This window comes from Emys orbicularis, chromosome 9, assembly GCF_028017835.1.
Source record: "Emys orbicularis isolate rEmyOrb1 chromosome 9, rEmyOrb1.hap1, whole genome shotgun sequence".
In the NCBI taxonomy this organism is placed as follows: Eukaryota; Metazoa; Chordata; order Testudines; family Emydidae; genus Emys; species Emys orbicularis.
Genome location: NC_088691.1, coordinates 3,180,205 through 3,185,527, shown reverse-complemented (window position 1 = coordinate 3,185,527; position 5,323 = coordinate 3,180,205).

Sequence of the window (5,323 nt, the reverse complement as noted above, 5' to 3'; positions counted from 1 at the left end):
GTCCGCGTCCGGCAGCGCCGCCGCTCCGACCCGCTTCCCGGCGCTGCGGGGACTGGCCAGACGGGAAGAGGCGCTCGGCGGCCCGCCCAGGTAACCCGAGCCGGGAAGGGAGCGGCCTCCGCCCGGGCTGGCCCGCCCCCCTCAGCCCTCTCAGCGCCGCCGCACGGGGCCGCCGCCCCCCGGCCAGCCCCTTCCCCACCCCCGCGGCCACCGCCTCAGGGCTTCCACCCCGCCCACCACCCCCCTCGGGGCCATCGCCCGACCCCCCCCGGCCCCCTCAGGGCTTCCACCCCGCCGCGCCCGGCCACCACCCCCTCGGGGCCATCGCCCGCCCCCTCAGGGCTTCCACCCCGCCCGGCCACCAGCCTCCGTCCCACACACACCCGGCCCCCTCAGCCCTCTCAGCGCCGCCGCACGGGGCCGCCGCCCCCCGGCCAGCCCCTTCCCCACCCCCGCGGCCACCGCCTCAGGGCTTCCGCCGCGCCCGGCCACCCCCCCGCCCCTCGGGGCCATCGCCTGACACACACACCCCGGCCCTCTCAGCGCCGCCGCCCCCGGCCCCCTCAGGGCTTCTACCCCGCCCGGCCACCACCCCCTCGGGGCCATCGCCCGACACACCCGACCCCCCCGCGCCCTCTCAGCGCCGCCGCCCCCCCGGCCAGCCCCCGCCCCTCATCCCACCTGAACCCTCAGGGCCGCCGCCCCGAGCCTGCCCACTGCCCTCGACCCACACCCCTCGGCCCCCTCCGGGCCGCCGCCTCGGCGGTACGATAACCCCCCTCGCCAGCCTGCGGGGTCCTGGGTCCCCCCGGCCTGCAGAAAGCCGCAGCTCCCCGGGCCCCAGCCCCCCTCCCTTCTGGTAAGAGGTATTGAAATGTTTAAAATGGTGCGGAGCAGTTTTAATACATTACAGAGACACTTAGGAGAATTGCCCTGTATACCTGAGGGCACTAGACATGGACGGAGGGAGAAGGATAAGCAAGCCGCTAAGGGAAATGGTGTGTCCCTAAAATGTCTTAAAATTAAACAAGGGCCTTTCCCCCCCTTATTTCCCTTCCACGAAGGTGGTTACTTTGTACCCCACCCCTAGGGCTATACTCCTGACTTGAGATATTATCACATTCCCCCTCACCAGGGATCATAAAGCTTCCCCTACACCTCCCCGAGAATCCCCCGCACACGCCTTCCACTCACTACCTGTACTCTCTGCTAGCCCTCTCCCCCTACAACCCCACTTTTAGACATCCTAGACCAGGGGTTCTCACAGTGGGGGGCAGGACCCCTTACCGGGTCATGAGGTTATTACATGGGGGTCACGAGCTGTCAACCTCCACCTCAAACCCTGCTTGCCTCCAGCATTTATAATGGTCTTAAATATATTAAGTGTTCAATTTACTGGGGGGTGGGGTGGTCACATTCATAGGCTTGCTGTGTGAAAGGGGTCACCAGTAAAAAAGTTTGAGACCCACTGTCCTAGGCCAATCTATCATACCCTCACAGACCCTAGAACAGGGGTGGGCAAACTACAGCCCGCAGGCCACAGCCGGCCCGCGGGACCGTCCTGCTCGCCCCCGGCCCCTCCCCTGCTGTTCCCCTCTCCTGCAGCCTCAGCTCGCTCGCTCCACCGCTGGCGCAATGCTCTGGGCGGTGGGGCTGTGAGCTCCTGGGGCAGCGCAGCTGCAGAGCCCGGCCTGACCCGGTGCTCTGTGCTGCGTGGTGGCAGTGTGGCCGGGCTCCAGCCGGGCAGCATGGTTGTAGCACTGCCAGCCACCGGTGCTCCAGGCAGCGCGGTAAGGGGGCAGGGAGCAAGGGGTGTTGGATAGAGGGCAGGGGAGTTCGGGGTGGTGGTCAGGGGTGTGGATGGTGTTTGGGGGGAAACGGGGTTGAAGGGGGGCAGGGGTCCCCGGCGGTCAGTCAGGAAGGAGGGGGGGTTGAAGGGTGCAGTCAGGGGCAGACGTTCTGGGGGCAGTCAGGGGACAGGGAGAAGGGGGGGTTGGATGGGGCAGGGGTCCCAAGGGGGCCATCAGGAATGAGAGGAGTGGTTGGATGGGGCATGGAGGTCCGGGGGTGATCAGGGAACAGGGAGCGGGAGTGTGTGGATGGGTCAGGGGTCCCGGGGGGGCTGTCAGGGAATGGAGGGGTTGGATGGGGCAGGAGTCCTGGGGGGGGGGGGGCAGATAGGAGGTGAGGGCCAGGTCACGACCCCCTCCCCTAACCAGCCCTCCATGCAATTTACGAAACCCAATGCGGCCCTCAGGCCAAAAAATTCCCCGCCCTGGCCCTAGAATTTATCTTGTCCACCCACTACTTCAAATTCATGTATTTTCCACCCCGATCTTACTACTCACCTTGTACTACAAACATTTTTCCTCATACTGACCATATGGATAATCTCATTCAGGAATAAACTAGTTAATCCTTATACCGTATGACTTCACACCTGTAGCTGATTCACATTAACTTTCCTGAGAGTTCCTGTATAGGCAAGGTGTTAGGCAGACTTTCTAACTGTCGACAGACACCTATCCTCTGCTTCAGAGTTCAGACCCGATACTACAGCTACAGCCCTGCAGCTGTTGCACCATAGTGTTGATGCTTCTGATATCATCAATGTAGTTCTCTACCTTTCAGAGAGATGGTTCCTAGGATGACAGAAGAATTCCATTGACTTAGCCACATCTACACCCGGTGTTAGGTTGGCTTAACTGCAGCACTCAAGGCATGAAATTTTAAAGTATAGAGGTCACAAGCCCCTTGCTGTAAGAGGGCCTGATTCTATTCTTAGGATATGCACCGCCACTACAGCAAAACAGCTACCATCCCGCAGCTGTGCCACCATAGTGCAGGTGCTTCCTATATTGATGGCAGGGGTTTGTCTATCAATGTAGGTAATCCATCTCTCCAAAAGGCAGTAGCTAGGTTGACAGAAGAATCCTTATGTGGACCTAGGAATGTTCTACACTGGGGGTTAGGTTAACCTAACTGTGGTGCTCAGGGCACAACATTTTTCACAGCCCTGAGTCATGTAGCTAGGTCAGCCTAACTTTTAGGACTAGCCCAGGCCCTACTTACACCAGTACTGCCTCAGTATAACTCCACTGACTTCAATAGTTATTCCTGATTTACACCTTGAACATACATGAGATTAGAACTAAAGGAGATTGTAAACTCTGTGGGACAAGAACCATTTTTTGTGCTGTGTTTGTACAGTAACTAACATCCCAATGTGCTAGGTGCTACCACAATACAAATAATGATAAAAGTCTAGCCCATAGAGAACTTTGGGTAATAATTTTAAACTGCTGATGGACCTAAAAGTGAATTAGCTAAAATTCTCCTTGTTCCTAAACCTGTAAAACTGACATTCTGTAGTCCAGGGGTAGGTAACCAATGGCACTCGTGCCGAAGGCGGCATGCGAGCTGATTTTCAGTGGCACTCACACTGCCCAGGTCCTGGACACCAGTCCAGGGGGCTCTGCATTTTAATTTAATTTTAAATGAAGTTTCTTAAACATTTTAAAAACCTTATTTGCTTTACATACAACAATAGTTTAGTTATATATTATAGACTTATAGAAAGAGACCTTCTAAAAAGGTTAAAATGTATTACTGGCACGCGAAACCTTAAATTAGAGTGAATAAATGAAGACTCGGCACACCACTTCTGAAAGGTTGCCGACCCCTGCTGTAGTCTGACTTGCAAAACTCTTCAGCCAGGGAGTTGAGTAAGTGTTCATTAGCATTCATAGCCATTTTGGGAAAAGGGAAGCTGACCCTTTTCTTCTAGGGTGTGGAATATCCTGTTTTAATATTGCATTTTTCCTGAGTTTTTTTTTTTAAATTGTTGTGGGACAAGAAAAGAAGCGGGTCTAGGGAACCTCCCAATCCCTGTAAAATGGTATCCACTACAAGCTATTAAAAACACTGTAGCTTAATTTACACACACTGGAACATGTGTCAGGCTTTCACTGCTAGGTTTCTGACAGGGCACTGCCTGCTAGCGCAGAGCTTCTGGAACTACAGCACTATGGCATCCTCCCAATCTCCACCCTTACTAAGCACTACACTGTATAGTTTCTCACTTCTGCTTTCTTTTTCCATCCACTCACTCACTGTCAGTGCAGCAACAGCGTCACAGATTACTCCAGTCCTCGACTCGCTGTCCTGCCTCCCAGATCTTTGCTGTATTTATTTTCTCAACCCAGCTCCCAGCATGTTGCATTCCTCTCTGCTCCAACAACATACCAGACTTTCCCACTCTCCCACGTATTGGATGGCAGTCACGTCCCTTCCCGATTTCATTACTCTCTAATCTGAGACTTCAGATTCCTGGGTCTCCTTGGTGTTGACTCCTGTCCTGCCTCTTGTGGTTCCAATTCCTGGAATAAAAGATCCCTTTACTTCCCGTCCCAGCCTCCTTCCTTCTCACTGCTGACAGTCTTCTTGGACATATTTACAAGCTCTGCTGGAGTCAGAGGTGCTTTTGTGGGACTACCATGAAACACTATTCCTGGCAGACTGTTTTTCTTTTCTAGCTCTTCCCCCCTCCTCCCTCAGTTTTGACTCTAATTTCTCTCTTTTGTTTTCTTTCCTCTTGTTGTCTCTTCCCAGGCACACTGACTTTAATTTATCCCATGTTACTGTATTGTCCTCAGTAGAGTTACATTAGCAATGAATTTGGCTCCATATATTCTTTATGTTCTCCTTCCCCCCTGGGCCAAAAAGCCCAACAGGTGTTTCAGACCAAGGTCAATTGCTATATTTCATTTAATTGTACAGTTATCTCTGTATGATTAATTTTAAATTCAGCCTGTTCTTGCAGTTTGGAGGATAGAATGTGTATTACATGGGGGGGAAAACTGCCACCCTATTTTAAAAGAATACTATTAAGGTTGCAAAGTCAAGCACCCAAAAGTGAGGAAATGTTAAAGAAAGATTGCCTGTGCAGGCTTAATTCAGCTCCCTTGTATATATACACACATTTTGATACAATCTTTAATTAAGTGATCACATACCCTAGCTTCCATAGGATCCTTCCTATAAGTTTGGCAAAGCTATAAGCAACCCAAACCAAGCTTTTATAAGGGTAAGTGTTGAGTACCTTAATAGGTGGTACTACCAGCCCCACCTCTAATGTGTAAATCCCAGCAGGAATGCCAGGCACATCAAAGGCAGCATACATCCTGAAAAGAAGAATTCAGAATATAAAAATATTTTGGATTGGCTTAAATACCCTCATAAAAGTAATAGTTTGGGTTTCTGTAAGACCAAATTCCACCATTCTTACTCATGCTGAGTAGTGCCTTACTGCATGAATAGTTCC